Source organism: Eubalaena glacialis, chromosome 18, assembly GCF_028564815.1.
Source record: "Eubalaena glacialis isolate mEubGla1 chromosome 18, mEubGla1.1.hap2.+ XY, whole genome shotgun sequence".
Taxonomy (NCBI): Eukaryota; Metazoa; Chordata; class Mammalia; order Artiodactyla; family Balaenidae; genus Eubalaena; species Eubalaena glacialis.
The window spans coordinates 29550930-29574323 of NC_083733.1; the positions used below are offsets into that span (position 1 = coordinate 29550930).

Sequence of the window (23394 nt, forward strand, 5' to 3'; positions counted from 1 at the left end):
AGTAGGTACAGACAAATACTGTTTGGTTCCACTTACACAAGGTACTTTGAATACTCAAATTCATGGAGTACGAAAGTACATCGGTAGATGCCAGCGTCTGGGGGGTTAGGGGGATGGGGAGGGGGAATGGGGAGTTAGTGTTTAATGGGGACAGAGTTTCAGTTTAGGAAGGTGAAAAATGCAGTAGATGGATGACGGTGAGAGTTGCACAGCAATATGAATGTACTTAGTGTCACTGAACTGTACAGTTAAATACGGTTAAAACAGTATGTTTTATATTATGTGACTTTTACCACAATAAAAAAAAATTTAAAAAGGGGGGGATGGCAGGGGTCTAACAGGCCAATGACCTCACTGGTGCTGACCAGGCAATTTCAGATTGACCGGTTTAACATTTCACTCCTGGGAGAAGTTGAACTATAATTAAGTTAGATATTAAACCTGTTTGGTGACGTGTGCTTAGCGCAAGTGATTCCATTTTGGGACCGTTGTCTCTTCTGACAATTTTCCGCTTTTGGTCAGAGTCTCAGCTTAACTGAGAGACGTGATAAAAATTTAAGGCATCAGTGCCACGCCCAGCTACCACTCTGAAGTTTCTGATGATCCTCTGTGTGGTATTCACAGGTCATGATGTTCTTTGCCGAATCTCTGTTGTATTCAGAGGTCATGATTTTCGATTTACATTTTTTTAGTTGGTTATTCTCTTTGTTCCTTTTCTGATGTTCCAGTCTTTGGGAGATTAGCTACGAATATGTATTTAAAGATTTTGAGAGGCTACAACACACCAGGGAGATTACTATGATTATTAGAAGCAGGATAATTCCCAATGTCTAGAGTGTATTTTAAAGCCGTGGTCCCCAAGACCTAAATCAATCAAAATCAAATAAGTCAAGGAAAGACCCCATTGAGTCACTTGCTTAAGGCATGTGGCTTGATCAGTGATCTCATGCTCAACTGATGTTCAACTTCCCCAGAAGTGTTAATCCAGGTGCCTCAAGTGTCGTGGTCCACGGCAAAGACACCTACTTGTTCAGCTAAAAGATAATCAATGGCAGTTTTATTATCAAAAACAACCTGTCCAATATATACACTACCAAATGTAAAACAGTTAGCTAGTGGGAAGCAGCAGCATAGCACAGGGAGATCAGCTTGGTGCTTTGTGACCACCCAGAGGGGTGGGATAGGGAGGGTGGGAGGGAGACACAAGAGGGAGGGGATATGGGGATATATGTATACGTATAGCTGATTCACTTTGTTATACAGCAGAAACTAACACACCATTGTAAAGCAATTATACTCCAATAAAGATGTTAAAAAAACAAAACAAACAAAAAACAACCTGTCCAGAGAGTCTAAGGATTTTTGTTGGGCAACCATTATGTTAGCAGAAGATCCTGCAATACTTTTAAGAGTCGAGGAGAGGTTTCAGATCATAGCCTCATTTGCACTTACTCCTACCTGGAGAGTAATCTGCCAAAGGAAGCTAATTTTGAGTAATGAATGCCTTCTGATAATTCCCACTTGAGTCTGTGTCTCAGGGCTGGAAAGGCATCAGCCATGGAGGTCAATAAAATTTGAGGGTTGACAGACCACACAGGCATATTTATTCCAGTTATCCTCGCCTAGTGTCCGTCTTTTTGTACACAGTTTGGGATCACAGGCAGGGAATCAGAGACAGGGAAATGGACCCCCAGGGTCACATTGCCTGACACAGTACAGAGGGGACTGAGTTTGTTCCAGGGAAACTGAGGCATTGGAAATCAGGGTAAGTTTGTGACAGGAAAAACTACAGAATCACCACCATCGTGGCAAATCTATCAGTCATTTGGAGGTTGGATTACCATTATTTGCAATGTCCTGAGGTATTTGAGCAATGGCATTATCTTTCCAGGCCAGAGCAAAGCAAAAGGTGGACAAAAGAATCATAAAATATTTTCATGGTGTAAGAATTAGGAAAAGAATGGTCAAATAGCAAAGGAGAAACGGAATGAAACTTTCTGGATCCAATGTCTTGGTAGGAAGTAGTCTACCTCAATGTTGGCTACTTCTTTTCCTAGTCAATTTGATTTTGAGGTCTCCAGCAGGTGTGCAGTTCCTAGCGTCTAGAGGAATCCTTTTAAGTTGAGAAATGAGGACCCAAAGGACTTCCCTGGTGGCGCAGTGCTTAAGAATCTGCCTGCCAATGCAGGGGACACGGGTTCGAGCCCTGGTCCAGGAAGATCCCACACGCCACGGAGCCAATAAGCCCATGCGCCGCAACTACTGAGCCTGCGCTCTAGAGCCTACGAGCCACAACTACTGAGCCCGCGTGCCACAACTACTGAAGCTTGCGTGCCTAGAGCCCATGCTCCACAACAAGAGAAGCCCCTGCAATGAGAAGCCCGCGCACCGCAACAAAGAGGTGCCCCTGCTCTCTGCAACTAGAGAAAAGCCCACGCGTAGCAACGAAGACCCAATGCAGCCAAAAATAAATAAATAAAACAAATAAATTTATATATTAAAAAAAAAGAATCTGCCTGCCAATGCAGGGGACACGGGTTCGAGCCCTGGTCTGGGAAGATCACACATGCCGTGGAGCAACTAAGCCCGTGCACCACAACTACTGAGCCCGCGTGCCACAACTACTGAAGCCCGCGTGCCTAGAGCCCGTGCTCCGCAACAAGAGAAGCCACCGCAATGAGAAGCCCACGCACCGCAACGAAGAGTAGCCCCCGCTCGCCGCAACTAGAGAAAGCCCGCGTGCAGCAACAAAGACCCAACGTAGCCAAAAATAAATAAATTAATTAATTAAAAAAAAAAAAAAGGAAATGAGGACCCAAGGTTTAAGTTCCTGATATTTGGCTGTCATCTGGGTAGTGAGGAGGACCTGTTATAATGGGTTCCCTTCCAAGGAGATTCAAGGACAGTCTTTGTGCTTAGCGATTCCAAATCAGAAGGGTGGGAAAAAACTTGAAACTTTAGTTTGGAGAGTCGTAGCCAGATATTTGAGGAAACTAGAAAAATTCAGGATCCAGTCCAGTTTACAGCAACATGTCTTGGATTTATCTTTGTATCCATTACACTTAGCATAGTGCCAGGTATTTGGTAAATGTTTGGAGAATGAATGAATAAATGAAATAATGAATAAATGGAAGGAAAGATGGAGGGATGGATGAAAGAATAGAGCCAAAGACTATGGAAAGATGGTGTCCCTTTATTGTAAGAACATTCTGTCCAAAGACCCCTGCCTGGAAAGGTAATGAGTTCCCTGACCCTGCAGATGTGCAGCAGGAGGCTGAGTCACTTAGCAGGAATATTGTAAAGTTAATTTAGGCATCAGAAGGGAGACTGAATGAAATTTAAGATGTTTCCAAAATAAGAGCATGGAACTCTATGAAATAGAAGCCCAGGGAAATGAAAAGATTTGCCCTTAATTCCCCAGCTGGGCAGCTGTGGGTCTGGGAGTTGCTCTGAAAGTTTCAAGTTGTTCTGAGGACCCCAGACCACAGCCTCCCCTTGTCCAAAGGCCTCTGTGTGCTGGTGTCTGCCTTGGGTAGCTCACAGCACACTAAGGCTAGAGTCCAGGAAGGGAGAAACACTTATGAAACAAATTGTTTGAAGAGCCTCTGGCTACCTGTAATTGGAGGGTTTAGTCCTGGCTGTCAGTATAAAAGAGGGCACACTCTGGGGAGGGGAGAGTGTGTCTTAGAGGTGGCCGGGGGGTTCGGGGGTTAGGAGCTTGCAGCCAGAGCTGGAGAGGGCGGGACTGGAGCGGGGCAGAGCTGAGGGGTGGGACCGCACTGCCCCTCCAAACTCCTAGAGACCTGTAGGCATGGGAGCTGCTTTTCTGTACTGTGGCTCTTTGCTCTGGTCCTGACCTCCCTCTCCACTTCCACAGCTTGGCATGAGTCCTCCTGAAATGCAAACAGCGGGGTGACATTTCAAAATCTTTGTTGGGGACGAGGTGCCAGAGATGCATACAGGGTAAAAGTTCCCTAGCGATGGCTCACCCTCTGGACTTGGAGCTTTGAGCCCAGCCAATCTGGTGGCAGGAGACACAGGGGAGGGTAAACACCATGAGACACAGCTGCACGGGCCATGTGCAGGAGGGAAATCAGCTGACCTCCCGCCTTGCTGTTGAGAACTTTAGAGAGTGCCTACTGTTTTCCTCTTGATTATTAGTATGGATGAGGCCAAATCATGGAGAGTGGCATACCAGAATATTAATACCGACTCTGGAGCCATAGTGCATGTGTTTGCATCCCAGCTCAGCACTTACTAGCTGTGTGTCCTGAGGCAAGAACCTTCCCTTTTCTGTGCCTCTGTTTTGTATTTCTAAAATGGGGGTGACAACTCTATCTACCTCATTGGGCTATTGTGAGGTTGAAATGGGTTGCTGTTTCTAAAATGTGTCTGGAATGGAGACAGTGCAAAAAAGGAATTCATAAATAAAAGGGTTGTTTTAAGATATAGTGTATTAATAGACAATCTGAGGTGTGGTAAGGCCACGGATCAGGAGCCAACTGCCACTGAAAAGATAGTTTGTTACCCACAGTTCCCCAGAGGAGGGGGCGTGACACCACCATGGTGGGCCACAAGGTGAGGCACCGGGTGCATCAGGAGGCAGAGGAAGGAAGGAGGAATTGGGCGCAAGAAACTTTATCTTGGTTGCTGGGGGGAAGCTAGAGGTGAACCAGAATAAGCAGGTTTGGGATTGGCAAACTAGACAATTGCAATGGGCTCTGGGAATTAGGGAGTTCCCACAGTTGTCAGGTACTTGGCCTGGAGTGATTAGGGCAGGATGATAGTGGCCAGATGTGGAGGGCCTGATGGAGGTAGTTGGGGTACAGGCTCTGGCACGCTTGAAGGGGAAGTTCATTCCTATCATTAGGGATTGGCGAACTCTGGGAGGGGCAGTCCCTCCAGAATCAGCAAGGCCCCAGATGTCAAGGCATCAGAATACAGAACATAAAAGACCTGGTTAATACAAGGGTGCAGCAAGGGACCTCAGAATGCATCTGTGCCATTTTATAGATGGGGAAACTGAGACTCAGAGAGGGACATGTACATGCCCAAGGTCAACCGGAAAATCATGCTCTGAATTCTATCTCTAACTCCTGAGTCCAGAGCCAGTGCTCTGGCTGTCAGTGCACTGACAGCCCAGGCTCCACTGGGTTTTATCTTCTTCCTGGGCCTATGACACTGTGAGAGGCCTGGAACTGAGGGTAAGAGCAGAGTAAGAACCAAATTAGGGGCAGATTATTCCCTTACTGCTGTTTACCCCCTGGCAGGGCCACGCCAGTTCCACCTGTAGAAAGTCCATACTGGCTGCCTCCATTTCCTCAGTTACCTCATCTGTAAAATGGGCATATTAATGTCTACCTAGCAAGGCTTTTGTGAAGATTAGTTTAAAGGAACTGGACTGCACATGCAATAATTTAAAAATTATTAAGAATTTCAAGATGGCAACAGCAGAGTGCTAAAGCTACCACGGAGCCTGGAGGCTTCTGAGTGGGTACTGTGTGACAGCACAGGTCTCACACCCATGACAGAGCTGGTGACAGAGCTGCGATATGACCCTTGCCAGTTTGCCTCTAGAACCTGAGTCCTTAAATGCAAAGTAATCCTTCCTTCCTACACAGAACATGGTTTAAAAATCTTTACCTGGGCTTCTCATCTTTAGCATCATCGCCTGATTCTGGCGAAAGGCACCCATTTGACTGATGATTCTCTGCTGTCCTCTTGTCCATATAGCCACACCTCCTTCAGGGATGGAGCTGGACCACAACCCCAGGGCCAGACTCCCAGCAGTCTTCCCAAATAATGGGGACTATGCCTGAGCTGACACATCCAGGGACAGCATTCGGACTGATCCCTTGGCTCTTGCAGCCTCTAGAGCCCCAACCATGCAGCGGCTGCTTGGGTGGGAGCTTCCCAAATCTTATTCCTCCTCTTCAAACTGAGATTAAATGCCTTCTGGTCCAGGTGGCCTCCCCAGCCTCCAAGATGGAACTAATCCAGTACCTGGCACCTTGGAAATGCTAAGGAGACTTCACTCACAGAGCATTTCTCTGAAGAGTATCTATCTTTTGCCTCTTACCTGGGCTAATCAGACTCTAACTAGTTCTCCCTGCTGCTGTTCTCCACCCTGCAGAGCCAGAGAGATTCATCTCAACGGCCACAGTCATTTTCACATCTCTCTGTACGTGCCCTTTGCCATGTGATTTTTCAGCTGCACTCACGAACAGTCTGGGCCGGCTGCTTGACTTGCTTTGATAATAAAACACAGCAGACGTGATGGTGTGCCAGCTCTCAGCTCTAGACACAAGAGGCCTTGCATGCGAACACTTACTCTCCTGCGCCTCTGTGACCGCCATGTGAACAAGCCCAGCTGAGCCTGCTGGAGAATGAGACAGCACCTGGAGGCAACAAAGACCAGCCAGCCTCTGGCTGACCCACAGATGCAGACACATGGGTGAGCCCAATCAAGATCAGCAGAGGCTGGTCCAGATCAGCAGTACTTCCTAGGTAGCCCACAGACTCGGGAGCCAAATATATGGTTGTTGTTTTCAGTTTGGAGGTGGTTTGTTACACAGCAACTGCTCACTGATACACTATATAACACCCAAGTCTGATCACATTACTCCACCAATCTAGAGCTTTTCCGTGACTCCCCACCACCCTCTGGAAAAAGTTCCATCTCCTTATCCAGAATAGGAGGGTCCTTGTCTTCTGGATTTTATGTCCCTCTGCAGCCCTTTCACTTAGACCCTTCAAATCTGCAAATCCCTGTATTCCCTGTACTGCTTCATACTTCTGTGCTGTCACTTTTGTGACTCTCACGATCTGGAATTTCCCTCATGGCTCAGCTCAAGTGCCATCGGTAATGGGGAGCCCTGTCTCCCTAGGTGGGATTCTGTGTGTGATTTCACTGCCAGGTCATGAAATGGCCTTGACTCATTCATCTGTAAACCCAACCACCTACTGAGGGCCGACCACATTCCAGATACTTGTCTAGGCACTGGATATACAAATAAAAGTAAGTGGTTATGACCTCCTGGCCCCCAAGTTGTTGGGCCCCTGAAAGATCAGTTTGACAAATTGTGGTAAATGCAGTGACAAGGATAGGTTCAGAAAGGCTTTTTTTAGAGCTGACATCTTGAGGGACAAATAGGAATTAGTCAGTTTCAGAGAAATGCACAGGTATGAGGCCCAGGGGGCTGGGTGTGCTTGGGGACACACCTGCAGGTAGCACAGGATGACTGGAGCAGAGAGGTAGGGTGGGCTGAGGAGGGGGAGTTTGGATTTACCTTGAAGGCAATGGGAGCCACTAGAGGGCTTTAAAGAAGCATGCAATAGGTGCTCAATAAATATTTCCTTATTAGCACACCATCTGTCTTCTCCATTAGACTGAGAGTTCCCGAGGACAGGGTTACTCCTTCTTTGTATTCTCTATTTCCTTCCTGGAATGGCTGGGTATGATTTTCTTCTTCTTCTTTTATTTTTTTAAAATTAATCTATTTATTTATTTATTTTTGGCTGTGTTGGGTCTTCGTTTCTGTGCGAGGGCTTTCTCTAGTTGCGGCAAGCAGGGGCCACTCTTCATCGCGGTGCGCGGGCCTCTCACTATCGCGGCCTCTCTTGTTGCGGAACACAGGCTCCAGACGCGCAGGCTCAGTAGTTGTGGCTCACGGGCCCAGTTGCTCCGCGGCATGTGGGATCCTCCCGGACCAGGGATCGAACCTGTGTCCCCTGCACTGGCAGGCAGATTCTCAACCACTGCGCCACCAGGGAAGCCCTCTGGGTATGATTTTGATCAATGAATGAATGAGTGAATAATGCCACCCAAGATATAACAATACAAAACCCAATGGGTCTTTTCATCCAAACAAGAACCACTTTTTACTCTCCTGGTCAGAGAGGTGTTGAGGGTTCAGACAGGCTCTGAGACAGGTACAGAGAGCAAAGACCCCTAGTCCTCTGGGCTTCGCTCAGCCATTGCTTGGCAGCAGGAGTGTGTGCTGGTGCCACCTGGTGGCCACAGTGCTCATGTTCTATTTTGATTGTCTTCCTCCATTGCCAAGGGGCCCCGTCAGGCCAGAGAAGGGAAGCAGGAGCCTGGAGTGGGCAGAAATGCTCTGCTCAGCATGTAACCAAAATTTTGGTCCCTGTTCCCAATGCCAAATGATAATGAGGACAAGTTTTTGAGAATAAAGGAAAGAGAAAAAAAATTTTAATATAACAACACTTAATGTACACATATCATTCTATCGTTTCACTAGCAAAACCAGGGTCTTCAGAACTCAGTATTAACTACAATACCATCCCACGTGGCTATATATAGCCTTAGAAACACTTTGTGCTCTTTAGATGTGGGGGCAGCAGGAGAAAATGGAAAAGAATAGTGGCTTCTCAGGATAGCTTCACCAAAGTGCCAGTTGATCCAACCCAATTGTTTGGAGTGAGAAAAATTTCTTGTCAAGTAGTTCATCATCCTTTCCAGAGTTTCACAGAGAACCTTGTACTCTTCTGCTCTTGGCACTTAGAAATATTCCAGTCTTTTAGCTCTTTGATTATTCCTTCATTCAACAAGCATATGTGTTTCACTCACATCACAGTCCAAATGAGTTTTGCCAACTGCAACTGGCCTTCCCTCGTGATTTGGTATCTGGCTTCTCCATCTTGTGATGCTGAGATCTTCCAGGGCCTCCTGAGTCACCTCTGCTGTTCTAGAAGAGTCTCCTGGAGAGGCGGGAAGCAACTGGAGCTCACCCTGGGGACACAGTTGCCAGCAGTAGCCATTTTTGGTAGCTCATTCTACCACAAGCACACTGGTGCTGGCCAGTGCCATTTTAGAGTCCTTGAGATATTTACTTATTTATTTATTTTTATTTATTTTTTGGTTGCCCCACATGGCTTGTGAGATCTTAGTTCCCTGACCAGGGATTGAACCTGTGCCCTCTGCAGTAAAAGCACAGGGTCCTAACCATTGGACTGCCAGGGAATTCCCTTGAGAAATATTATTTTGCCAGCAAATGAGGAGGGTAGGAGACTAACATCTTGAAAACTACTGTCCTACTCTCTGAAAGAGGGCAGGTCTATTTAAGGAGAATTTTGAGGGTAGGGGTAACAGGACTACGTGACCGAGACCTCGTTGGGCTGGTGCTGTTTCTTTCGATATATCTGTGATTCATGGCCATTGCAGTGGTCTGCCTCTGGTCAAGATGTTCTGTTTTTCTGCTCCTTGATCCTACACACCTGTGACTCAAATTAAGAAGAACTAGCCAAACAGGCTAGAACTTATCAGCATAGTTAGCAGACAGAAACAGCATGTGTACATTATTTGATTTAATGCATGAGTTAAAAGAGAAGGTCAGTTGTTAAATTTTTAACTCTATATTCAGCTACATATTCCCCACCGTCAGTTATAACCTTCCATATCTATGGGAGTGAGGACTAAAAAGTCATCTGGCTACTTCCTGCTGAACGGGGCAATGTTAAAATTGGGGAGGATTAGAAGAGAGAAAGTTCTGGACTTTCATTTTAAAGGATTCGCTTGTCCCAAAAGGTGCTCTAGAATCCTGCAAGATAAGCAGAGAGGCTTTTTCTTTCTTTCTGGCCTGATGTCACCTTTTGTTATATTAACACCTTGGAGGGCATAAGGTTGCAGTCGGCCGCCAGGTTCTCAGTAGTACAGAAACGTGTCTGAAACCACATCCATAACAGCCATCCAGCTCTGTATTCAATGCCTGAACCACAGTTACTCTACTTTGATTTTTAAATGTATACTTTTTCTTAATGGTTAAAGCAGATGTACAAGTATATGTAATAGGCCACAAACAGGCTGTTCTGGTTAGCCTAAAGTTCAAAATAATGTATAAGCCAGAATGACTTTCCCATACCTCAATATGTGAAAATTTCCTCCATCATTTTCCCCTTTTAGTTTCAAATCTCTCCATAGAAAGCATTGATAATCAATACATTTTTCCATTGTTGCTGGAGTGGTTTAGCTGCCTGCTCCAGGTCCGTTCACGTCCCTCAGTGCTAGGCTTACTCTTCGTTTATACCTTTGCCTAGTTCTCCATGTTGGGGGAAAACTAATCAGATAGGACAAACAAATACAGTGAGGTATGCTGACAGGGAAACACTTTATAGGCTATGCATTTAATCAATTATACCAAATTGTCATTCAAACATTGTATATGTGCTTTTAGCAGTACACTCAAAGCAAGCAGTGATACATGTCATGAATAGTTAGACAACTTCACTAGAGAATTTTCTTTCCATCCTGAACACTGGGGTTAAAAGTACGGTCAGAAGTAAAACAATAACTTTCCATTTTGATAGGAAGACAAACATTTGGTAAACAGTTCAATTAAATTAGTTGGATGGTTCTTCAGGGCTGATACAGATTCTTGGGTCAGCTGCCTACCACTGCTGTTGTCTTCTTATCCTGGTGTGGTTGTCATTTGGGGTCAGCAGTCTTTTCTATAGACAGTTCAATGCAGAGGCCCTTCGTAATTGGGAAATATGAATTTAAGAGTTGATTCCCTTCAGTTTCCTTGTGCATGAGGTACTTGAGAATACCTGATAAGAAGCCTTTCATGTAGGTTGGAGACAGTCCTTTAAATGATGCTTTTTCCAGTATGCATAACCCCTTGGTTATAGATCATGGGGCACCTGATCTTCATCCAAAGATAGAATACAGTGATCAGCTTCAGAAACAAGCTTAGGATATCTTCTTAATAACTCAGTTAAACTTTACAATAACGTAACATAGTAACAAAGAGCTATTTGGGAAGAGAGTTTTAGACGGTAAATACTGACCTCAATTAACAAAACTAGAATTTAACATCTATTGAAACAATCTTTTCTCTCTAAAAGTACCCTCATTTTTACCAAATATAGCCAAATTATGATTGTAGAAAGAACATCCCAAGTGGAAAACACATTTTCTAACCATTTCTTTTTTCATTGTGAGGGCATCAGTCTTGCAGTCAGGGAAGGCTTTAACCCATCAAATAAAAAATGGGGTTTGCCAGGGAGCTGGGACGATCCAAGTGGCTGTCTTGGGTTTCCCATAGCCCTGACTGTTTAACTCACAGCTGTTGTTTACCTATCTTAATTTCTCTGATTTAGGAGCAGACTGTTGCCATGTTATAAAGACATCAGGATGGCAATAAGGGGTTAATTTTCTTTGTAGAAGCAGAATGGACTTTATCTACATGTGCTATAATCTTTATAGATTCTGTTGTTGCCTTTGCATGAAAGTCAGTTAGGGCATTTCCCTAATACTCACGTTCAGTCCCTTTGGTGTGAGCCTCAATTTTGATGATGGATAACATTTTATGTCAGGTCATATAAGATTTTAAGGAATTTCATATAATTTCTGTAACACCCACAATATATTTATATAGACATAACAAAAAGAAGGCTTAAGGTTACCTTTTATTTGACAATGCTTCCCCTCTAATTTAATCTACCAAATAATCCTAGTTAGTTTAATATTTTTTTCTGAGATGCCTCAGGGGCCCTCTGAAGCACCTCAGAGTTAGCTGGAGGTCAGAAGAACCTTAACTAGAATTTGACATTTGGGAAGTTTGTCAAAAATATCAAAAAGTTTCAAAACACTTGGTGAACGGAATTACAGGTCATTTTGAAACAATACTTATTCACTCAACCAAAGTAATAAAAGATTTCAAAAGCAAATACAAGTCACTTAAAGGCAAAGAGATTCACACAATCTGTTCTCAAAAGCAGCATTTCAAGAAAACTTTGTTCTTTTAACAGAGAGAGAAAACCAAATTCTTTTTTTTTTTTTTTTGGTACCACCTTACTGTTAATAACAAAATCCATTTACTTAATTAAATTCAATCTAATCTTAATCAATCCTGACTATTAAAAAACCCTCCTTTTTTCAAGGTTCTTTTTCTGTAAACCTTCCATAACTTTATGTGTCCATATTAATTTGTCCCCTTTTTTAAAACTATAAACAACCAGCTCTAGGAAAAAATTATTCTTTTTTTTCCCCATGAATATATTTCCAGCCTTCATGTCTTCTGTCACTGACAACATATATCCTACTATCTTTACATATTGAAATGTTTCCCTTATTATTTTAGTAGCTTTAGTTATATATAATAATTTTTTAACTCTTAGAAACCTTAACAAAACCAAGAAACAAGTAATTTAACTGGTTGTGATATCAGCATTCCTTGATTAGCAAACTTAAGACCTTATTTCATAACCTCCAAAAACATAGTTTCCTCATAGTATGATTTCTCTGGCATGTGGTGTAAGATGCATGTCTAATAAACCCAAACATCTTTAGTTTCCCTCTCGTAAGAAGACAAGAGTAGGTAAACTTAGACCTCATAGTATGATTTCTCTGGCATGTGGTGTAAGATGCATGTCTAATAAACCCAAACATCTTTAGTTTCCCTCTCGTAAGAAGACAAAAGTAGGTAAACTTAGATTTGTTCAGCAATCAATGTTCCAGTATTTTACCTTAAAAATGATTTCGACATTTAATGTTATCATTTAATTTAATTTAGCAAAACTCTAAAATTTCAAGTTACCAGAAATCTGGAAAAACTATTTTTAAGTAGACATTTCTAGAACATAATTATTCCCAAAGTGTTCACTCAAAAGCTTTTATCCCATACCAAGTTAATTTTCTTGCTGACAGATTTTGCAGTAGATACACTGGGCTGGCCAAAAGGTTCGTTCAGTTTTTTTCATAAGATGTCTCTAGTAGCACTTAGTTTTCTTTAACTTCATTCGAAACAATTTTGTTAGATTGTACGTCACAGCTGTCATATCAGCATGCATTTAAAAAAAGACATCAAAATTGGTGAATTTTTGTATAGCCATTTTAATATTGAAGATGAAAGAAAAAAAGCAACATTTTTGGCATATTATGGTTTATCATTTCAAGAAAGGTAAAAACGCAACTGAAATGCAAAACAGATTTGTGCAGTGTAAGGAGAAGGTGCTGTGACTGATCCAACGTGTCAGAAGTGGTTTGCAAAGTTTCGTGCTGGAGATTTCTCGCTGGACGATGCTCCACGGTTGGGTAGACCAGCTGAAGTTGATAGCGATCAAATCGAGACATTAGAGAACAATCAACATTATACCATGTGGGAGATAGCCAACATATTCAAAATATCCGAATCAAGCCTTGAAAATCATTTGCACCATCTTGGTTGTGTTCATTGCTTTGATGTTTGGGTTCCATGTAAGTTAAGCGAAAAAAACCTTCTTGACCGTATTTCTGCACGTGATTCTCTACTTACATGTAAGGAAAACGTTCTGTTTTTAAAACAAATTGTGACGGGTGATAAAAAGTAGATACTGTACAATAATGTGGAATGGAAGAGATTGTGGGGCAAGCGAAATGAATCACCACCAACCACACGAAAGCCCGGTCTTCATCCAAAGAAGGTGATGTGTATATGGTGGGATTGGAAGGGGCTCCTTCCGGAAAACCAAACGATTAATTCCAACAAGTACTGCTACCATGTAGACCCACTGAAAGCAGCACTCAACGAAAAGCGTCCGGAATTAGTCAATAGAAAACGCAAAATCTTCCATCAGGATAATGCAAGACTGCATGTTTTTTTGATGACCAGGCAAAAACTGTTACAGCTTGGCTGGGAAGTTCTGATTCATCTGCCATATTCACCAGACATTGCACCTTCGGATTTCCATTTATTTCGGTCTTTACAAAATTCTCTTAATGGAAAAAATTTCAGTTCCCTGGAAGACTGTAAAAGGCACCTGAAACAGTTCTTTGCTCAAAAAGATAAGTTTTGGGAAGATGGAATTATGAAGTTGCCTGAAAAATGGCAGAAGGTAGTGGAACAAAAGGGTGAATACGTTGTTCAATAAAGTTCTTGATGAAAATGAAAAATGTGTCTTATTTTTACTTAAAAACCAAAGGCACTTTTTGGCCATCCCAATAGTATGAACTTATTGACTCTCAGTAAGCCCAAGTACAATAAAAGTACTATACTTAATGTTGATGATTCTAAAGATGTACCTTGCTAATTAACATACTTAAACAATGAACTTAAACTGACTGTAATACTAGATATTAATTGAATACTGAATATTCCTCAGATCACGTGAACTTGAAATTTATTTAGCTTAATTTCTCTTGTATTTAGAAATGTTTGATTTGTAAGCGCTTACTTTAAGCCAATTAAATAGGGCTCATTTACAAATTAACCTCAGCAATATTATCCAAAGACAAAGACACATAATGAGACATACATATATCCAGACAGACACAGAGATCTCATAGTTTCTGCTTGAGGTTAAAAATGCCTCTTTGCCTTTTTTCCCCCCTTGGCTTGAGGTTCTGTTGCAGCAAAAATAGAAATGAAGTTTCCCTTCTGAGAACAAGGAAAATAAAGGGAACAGTGAACGGGCTAGAGAAGAAACATAATCTGGCCTGAAAGAGTTAATCACTCCTAGTTTTTTGGGTTTTGTTCTGTTACTAGCATCTGTAGTTTCTGTAACTAGATTTGTACTTCACAAAGCTAACCTATTACTCTTTAACACTATGTGAATTACATCCTGCACTCCCTTGTAGTAAATCACCCCTTGCAGGATTTGCATTTCAGAAACAAAGGTCGCAGGCGGATAACCCAGAGACAAACGGACCCAATTACCCGACTGCCTGACGCCAGCTGTGACTGTTTTGAAATAATGCGGAAAGAAGAAGAATGCAAGACCTTCACTACTTTGATCCTTATCATCTACCCCGGACTGCAGCCCCACATATAAAATCTTCTCCGATTCCCGAAGGAGGTGGGGGGCACTGTCCTTGAGGCGCTAGCCTGCTGTGTCTTCCCTTGTGCCTGGCTGAAAAATCAAGCCATCTCTCTCTTCCTCCAAAATCTCTGTCTCCGAATTTCTGTTCGGCATCGGTGCACAGAGAAGCCGAGATTTCGTCCACAAAATGGGGCTCCTCCGCGATCTGCTCGCAGGCAGGCGGCTCCGCCGTGCCCCTCGGCTTGATCGGAAGCTTGGGGATCTCTCTCCACGCCCTTCAGGAGAGCGGAGGGTTCGAGGATATCCTTGAGTCCAGATCGCCAGGGACTCCCTGCCCCAGGGCTGTGCCCCATCACACCCGGCCCGCCGACGCGGCTGCGGAACTCCGAGGCTGCGGCAGAGAACGCGGGAGAGGCTGACCCAGCAGCTGCCAGGCTTCTTTTGCCTTAAGGACACCTTCTCTTCTCTTGCCCGTGCCGGCCTGGACTTCCACTCTGAGAAAACACTAAATATTGGAAGATCAGAAAGAGGGCATACGGAGGTCGCGACACACCCCGTCAGCATCTACGGTGAGTCTCCGGGAGTGCACTCCGTGACCTCTGACCGTCCCCGTAGGGGAACTTCGGTTCCAATTTGGGGGATTTTCCTGCAAAGGAAAATCCTGATGTGGAATTCTCCCTGCAAAGGGAGATTCTGATGTAAGGCGCCGCTTTGGGGCAACCGTCCACGTCGAGTGGGACTCAGAAGTCACGTTTGGGCAGGTCTCTGCCATATGTTTCTCTTTTTTCTTTCTGAGCATCCCTTTGCTGTTTCCTTCTATGGTTTATGTTTATGTGTGACTTCCAGCTGACGAGGTGAAGGTTTATGTTTTGATTTGAGCGCGCTAACATCTAACGTCTGTTACCAACTGCTCTAGCCAAAATGGGAAGCGCTTCCTCTAAGGTTCCACCCGCATCTGGGAACTTTTAGGGAAAATCTTAAATGACTGGTCGACCTGTAGCTATGATCCAATGACAAAGAAAAATGGCCTGAAAATGGGTCTCCTACAATTAGATCTTTATTGCCACAGGATGGGGAAAATGGACTGAGGTTCCCTTATGTTCAGGACTTTGTGCCCCTTTTATTATAATTCTGCTCTAGGTGGCTCCATAATCAAAAGCCGGAGGAATCAAAAAAAACCCAAACAAACCCAACAAAACTCCCCTGACATTCTAAATGATCCTCTTCTAACTTCTCCCAACTCTCAGGGCCGGGGGGAACCAAGCTTCCCACTCCTGCAAGTTCCCTTACTTCCTCAGATTCTTCTGATCAAACTAACCCCACCTCCCCAGAGGGACAGTCCCTGCTGGGACATTTTATCAGCCAGTCTGCCCCGGTTATCAGAGCCAATCTGAGCACTATCTGGTTTAAATTTTAGCTGTGAAAGCATCACCACAAAAAGAGAAAGATCATTTTTGACAGTATGGCTACAGTATTCTTTAGACTCTGGAGAAAACTGGTTAAAATAAAACTTTTCTTAAAATTGCAAAGCCAGTTCTTTTTGCATGTGCAATTAGAAAAGGCTAGCTTGTTAAAATACTTCTCTTCAAAATTCTGACCCTGAGAGAACAAAAATATGCCTAGGACAAAGCTTGAAGTTAACTCTTATCACGTCCTTGAGTTACAAACACAGCCCACTTTGCTTGAGAGTTCAGCCTTGGGTTAATTAGTAGAACTTCAAGCCAAAAAAAAAAAAAAAAAAAAAGAGGCAAAGAGACATTTTAAATCTCAAGTGGAAACTATGAGATTTCTGTCTGTCTGGATATATGTGTATGTCTCAGTATGTGTTTTTGTCTTTGGATAATATTGCTGAGGTTAATTTGTAAAGGAGCTCTATTTAATTGGCTTTAAAGAAAAGTAAGCGCTTACAAATCAAACAATTCTAAATACAAGAAAAGTTAAATAAATTTCAGGTTCATGTGAACTGGGAAATATTCAATATTAAATTAATACCTGGTATTAATGTTTAAGTTTGTTGATCTAATTAATCTAGACATGTCTTTAGAGCCATCAACATTAAGTATAATACTTTTATTGTGCCTAGGTTTAATATAAACTAAATAAGATCTTATTATATCTGCTACAAATTTGTCAGCAATGAAAATAACTCGATGTGAAGAAACTTTTAAGGAGAAAAACTGCAAATGAGATAAGAACTTTGGGTGAAGTTTTAGGAATAATTATGTTTTAGGAATATTTACTTAAGCATGATCTCTCCAGATATTCGACAACTTGAAAATTTAGAGTTGTGCTAAATTAAGTTAAAGGATGGAAGTTTATTAAATAACTAGGCCATTTCCAAATAAAATAAGATACTGAAACAGTAATTACTGAACATTGCCTTCCTTTTACAGAGAAACAAAAGGTTTAGAACTATTAAAAAATGTGTTTGGTGCCGCACTGAGATATTTTCTATAAGAAAGCACATTCTTCAAAAATTATTATTTGGATGTATGTTTACCAATCTACAGAGTGCTGAATATAAAGGACAGTTCATGGTTGCTTAAGGAAAGTAGAATGTGTGTTTTTAGTAAGGAAGGTATGAGGAATGGAATTGCATTTTATTAAGGGAAAAGGAAGTAGGTCTGACTTACAGGTGGCTGTTTCTGAATGGGAAAATAAAGTGATGGATACAGAAAGTGATAAAAATGGTTTGCAGAATGCGGACCCTTAGGAAAGAGTTTTATACATGGTACAAGTTTTCTTAAGATGTTGAACTGCCTTGGATGACAGATTTCAAGCTTGCTTGCTGGCTTGCTTATTTATTTATTCATTCATTCATTTTTGGCTGCATTGGGTCTCCGTTGTGTGCGGGCCCTCTCTAGTTGGGGCCAGCGGGGGCCACTTTTTGTTGCAGTACGTGGGCTTCTCATTGCAGTGACCTCTCCTGTTGCGGAGCACGGGCTCCAGGCGTGCAGGCTTCAGTAGTTGTGGCTCGCGGGCTCCAGGCGTGCAGGCTTCAGTAGTTGTGGCGCACGAGCTTAGCTGCTCCGCTGCATGTGGGATCTTCCCGGACCAGGGCTCGAACCCGTGTCCCCTGTATTGGCAGGCGGACTCCCAACCACTGTGCCACCGGGGAAGTCCCATGCTTCTTTACCTTTTAAGTGATCCGTTTGATATTTGCCTTTAAAATCGTTTATCATTACTTTGGCTAAGTGAATAACTACTGTTTCCCAGTGACATATGATCTTATCTGACTGAGTGTTCTAAACGCTTTTGATTTTTTTGATAAAACTTCCCAAATCAAATGTAATGAAGTTTCTTTGACCTCTAGGTAACTTTGGGGTGCTTCAAATGGCCCCTGAAACATCCCAAAGAGAGAGATTACACTAATTAGGTTCATTTGGTATGTTAAAAGTATGTGGGAAGTATTGTCAAATGTGTAATATATCTTCTTAGGTTATATTGTATGGTAATTGTTACTAATATAGATATTCTAGAAATTATATGGAGTTTCAAAAAAATTCTGATATGTCCTGGTAAAATGTTATCAGTCATAATTCTAGTTATTATCTTAAGTGTCATATGTCACAACAGTAACCAAGTTACCTTGTTAATTACATTGTAATCAGATTTTAAATTTGCCTTAAGTCTTTTGTCTTTATAGACACAGTTTCACTCTGATGCCTTTGCAAAAATGCTTCCTTTTCAAGAAGATTTATAAAAAGGACTTTTGGATAAATACAAGTTTCTGACTTTCAGACCATAATGCTAAATTGGATATAAAGAAGCTCTTCTCCTCAAGCTACTTATGGTTTACAACAATTTGGTGATTTACACTTACGGGTAAAATTAAAACATTTATCTTCTCTATCTGCTCCCTCCAGAAACTGGAAACTCTTAGGTCCCCAGCAGCTTTATCAGATAAATTAGGAAGGCTACCTCACTAACAGGTATAGAAATCTCATGGTATTTTCGGGACCTTGAAAAGGGAGGAATTCACTTACATCTGGTAAATGAAATCTGTGACAAGCCCTTGGTGTGACTTCCCTGAGAGGTCTTTTAAAAGTTCAGTCTGAGACTCCTATAAAAGTTTCAGCAAGCAAAAAGCCTATATGATCAATTACAGTTATATAAATCATCAGGCCAAGTTTATTGATACCAGACTAAAATTTGGTTCTCTCTCTCTGTTAAGAGAACAAAGTTTTCTTGGAATGCTGCTTTAATAACAGACTATGTAAATTTCTTTGCCTTTAAGTGATTTACATTTGCTTTTAAAATCTTTTGTTACTTCGGTAAAGTAAATAAGTATTATTTCACAATGATCTATAAAGATTATGATGGCACACGTAGATAAAGTTCACTCTGCTTCTACAAAAATTAACCCCTCATTGTCAGACTTTTGCCATCCTGATGTCCTGAAAACATGACAACATGTCTACTCCTAAATCAGGAAATTAAAAATGGGTAAACAATAGCTGTCAATCAAACAGTCAGGGCTATGGAAAATCCAAGATGGCCGCTTGGCTTTTTCCGGCTCCCTAACAAACCTCATTTTTTATTTGACGGGATAAAGCCTTCCCTGGCTGCAAGGTTAATGCCCTCACAGTGAAGGAAAAAATTTATGTTTTACTGAATATTAAATTCTAGTTTTGTTAATTGAGGTCTGTGTTTACCAAGACTCACTTCCCAGATAGTTTCCTTGCTGTTATTTTATATTGCTAAAAAGTTTAATTAAATTATTAAAGGCCACTCTAAGTTTGTTTCTAAAGCTTATCTCAGTAATCTATCTTTGGATGAAGATCAGATGCCCCACTACCTACAACCAGAGGATTATACATACTGGAAAAGACATAATTTAAAGGACTATCTCCAAACTGGATGGAAGGACCCTTATCAGGTACTCTTAACTAGCTCATACACAGTAAAACTAAAGGGAATTAATTCTTGGATTAATTTCCACTCACAAAGGGCCCCTGCACTGGACTGGCCTATAGAGAGGGCAGCTGACCTCAAAATCACCTTAAAACAATGCTCAAACAGAGGAGAAACTACACTCACACCAGGATGAGAAAAAGACAACATCAGAAGTAGACAGCTTACCCAAGATCCTGGACCTGACTCATATACCCATTTATAATGTTCTCTTGACTTCTTGGACCTTCGCATATGAATCAAATGTTTTTCCATCATAGGCACGATCCTATGCTAGTTTTAAAAATCAATCCAGTTGTTGGGTTTGTGGCCAATTACCTATGTCTAGTACTTCTGGATCACCTGAGTGGATTTCTCCACTCCAAGGCTCTAATTGGTTGACTCTTAAGAAATTAATCTTAAAAGGAAAATTATAATCATGTTCAGGCCACTACTGATATTACTAGATAAGATCCCCTCACCTGACCAATTAATAATACCTGCTCTGACCCTGACCATAAATATGAATTTTCCTCTATTACTCAAAGTTCAATCAGAGCAACAAGCAAAATTTCAGCCGAGGAATAAAACCTCCCACAATTACGGGATGGATTTATGTAATTAACACCAGGCTATGGTAATTTAAGGTTAAAGCCTTCTCTTTGTTGGGAACAATTAAATCATACTAAGGATAATCATTCTAGTAACACTAGGAAACTGGGCTGAGTACCTTATGGACAATGCCAATACATAATTTCCCTGAAGAATAGGGATTGGTATAGAACAGACTAAGTCAAGACAACCTGGGATATACTGGGCTGCACCTAATGGAAGTTCTTGGCTTAATTCTTACTTATGACTTTATTAATACTGCCAGCTATGCTATTTGTATTTTGCCTATTTCAAAAAAATTATTGTTTCTTACGTTACCAAATGTATGACTGAGCCTCTGATAAAATGAGGCTATATAGTTCCATAGAAGATCAAATGATTACCATAACCTAACTCTAGATATGAGAAGAAGCAACAAGAGGGAATATCCTGGACCATAAGAGACTAGGAAGACAAGTGGTCCAGAGACTTCTGGATACGAGTAAAGGCCTAGTCCAGTAATAGCACATGGAGTGGCCTATCAGCAAAATCTTCGCCGGACCTGGGAAAGAGCATTCCTAGTACTGTGGGACAAAATGGTCATGAAATGCCCCAAACCATGGTTGAAATTATGACCATAAAGGGGCCCTGCTGACTGATAACTGACACTTGCCATCTACTTCCACAAGGATTAAATCATGAGCTTCTGTAGCTGGTGACCTTCAACACCCTCTACAAGGAGTTCAGGGTGGAGATCTTAAATGAGGCACTCTGTGCTCTGGGAATAACAGACAGGACAGGCCTTCAGATAGTTAAATACTTTCAGGAGAAGAATTTATGAGACCCAATTCTTGCATCTTCTCATACCTAGAGAAACACTGACATCATTAACAGTGACACTAAGGTGTTATTTTAGGCAAGTCCTTTTATTGCTAAGAACTTGAGTTTTCTGAGCTGTGTTAGATTTGGGATGTTACCAGCCATTCTCAAAAGAACATCTGCTGGCAGCTGGTAACTGCAACCTTACTTCTTAAAGGTCTCCTCTGGTAACTATTACACTTTTAGATGAAAAACTTGCTTTAGATCATATGTTAACAAAAAGAGAAAACACATACGTAGTGACCAGTAGCTCCTGTTATTTATATGTTAATACCACATCAAAGGTTAAAACCTACTTTGATGAAACTAGATAACCGGCTACCTAGCTACAAGTCTCCCCAAAGCGCCAGGCCTAGATTGGGTTTCAGGCTTATTCTCCTAAAAAGAAATGAGATCTATTTTGTCTATTAACGTTTAGGTTGTCACTCCTCCAAATACTTCTAACAGGGTCTGTTACACCTACATCAATCACACTGGGCTAATAGAAGAGGACATAAAATTATATATATGACTACACCAAATGGCTCCGTTCCTTTAGACAGGGTAACCCAAATGCTGACTCTATCTAGACCAGGATCAAAATTACTACCGAATGTAACATGGCTCTTAGTCCTGCTTGGGCCCCTGGCTACAATAATTCTTTTACTAATCTTTGGCCTCTGTTTTTTTTTAAACTACTTGTTAAGTTCTGTCTCTTCCAGATTACAATAGGTTCACATCAAGATAATGATGATGCAAAGATTCCAGCCATTTCTCAGAACAGATCCTGCCAAAACAACAACAGAAGTCACCCCGGGGCCCTTAATAAGACAGGGTGAGAGCTCCGTGACCCCAACTAGGTAGGGTCTACCAGCCCCTTGCCAGCCTAAAGAAGCTACAGAAGACATACTGTTGTCCCTTATCCTCCCAATGAAGATTTCTTGGGGTTCACACCTCTCAGGGGGGATATAAAATAGGAGATAGATGGGCCCCTGGGCCGGATAGCTGGTGTTTGTCAAGTGGAGCAAAACTGAAGTTTTGTCCTCAGCCAGACAAGAATGATGCCTGTTTCCCTCCCTCCATTGATATGGAGGGAATGAACTAGCAGTGGGGAATTTGTTGCAGCAAAAACAGAAGTGAAGTTTTCCCTCTCCTGAGAACAAGGGAACACTGAACAGGCTAGAGAAGAAACATAACCTGGCCTGAAAGAGTTAATCACTCCTAGTTTTTTTTTTTTTTAACTGTTACTAATCTGTAGTTTCTGTAACTAGATTTGTACTTCACAAAGCTAACCTATTACTCTTTAACACTATGTGAATTACATCCTGCACTCCCTTGTAGTAAATCACACCTTGCATTTGCATTTCAGAAACAAGGTCGCCGGCGGATAACCCAGAGACAAACGGACCCAATTACCCGACTGCCTGACGCCAGCTGTGACTGTTTTGAAATAATGCGGGAAGAAGAAGAATGCAAGACCTTTACTACTTTGATCCTTATCATCTACCCCGGACTGCAGCCCCACATATAAAATCTTCTCCGATTCCCGAAGGAGGTGGGGGGCACTGTCCTTGAGGCGCTAGCCTGCTGTGTCTTCCCTTGTGCCTGGCAGAAATATCAATCCATCTCTCTCTTCCTCCAAAATCTCTGGCTCCGACTTTCTGTTCGGCATCGGTGCACAGAGAAGCCGAGATTTCGGCAACAGTTCTACTTATTAACCCAAGGCTGAAGTCTCAGGCAAAGTGGGCTGCGTTTATATTTCAGGGACATGTAAGAGTTCACCTCGAGCTTTCTCCTAGGCATATTTTTGTTCTCACAGGGTCAGAATTCTGAAAAAAAGTATTTTATCAAACCAGCTTTCTCTAACTGCATATGCAAAAAGAAACAGTTTTGGCATAAAAAAACTTCATCTTGGCCATTTTTCTCCAGAGTCTAAAGAACACTGTGGCCATGCAGTGTTAAAAAAAAAAAAACAAACTTCTCTTTCTAGGAGCATACTAAAAATCACCCAGTTTTATAAAATACACCCTAGGGAACAACTACAAGATGGAAATAGAGCTCTCATTACCCATTTTCCTTTTAGACATAGGCTTAAAGCTGTAAGTTGGTCATTCGGCCATAATCCTTCCCATGGGACTTTCAGATGGAATTGAAACGGCACCTCCCATGTTTAAAAGCAGACAAACGACAAAGGAACAACAAAGGAACCAAACCCAACAAGGCCAGCTAAGCAAACAGGAACCTTTCAAAACTCAAAAGAGAACAAAAGGGAACAACTTCCCCGGGTTCTCTGGT

The 23394-nt window shown here is 42.0% G+C and overlaps 1 protein-coding gene and 1 long non-coding RNA gene across 5 annotated transcripts in view; one reads left to right on the forward strand and one right to left on the reverse strand.

The window, feature by feature from the left end:
* CES1 (carboxylesterase 1) overlaps positions 1-23394 on the reverse strand; it is a 67156-nt gene that overhangs the window by 43464 nt on the left and 298 nt on the right. The window lies entirely within an intron of this gene.
* LOC133079142 (uncharacterized) lies at positions 14563-23042 on the forward strand. 4 transcript variants are annotated; one of them, XR_009698060.1, is made up of 5 exons: positions 14563-15326; positions 18499-18582; positions 19519-19636; positions 21822-21934; positions 22469-23042. It is a non-coding gene; the product is annotated as an uncharacterized LOC133079142 (long non-coding RNA). The 4 variants fall into 4 exon arrangements; XR_009698061.1 differs by having other exon boundaries at positions 19544-19636; XR_009698058.1 differs by lacking the exon at positions 18499-18582 and having other exon boundaries at positions 19509-19636.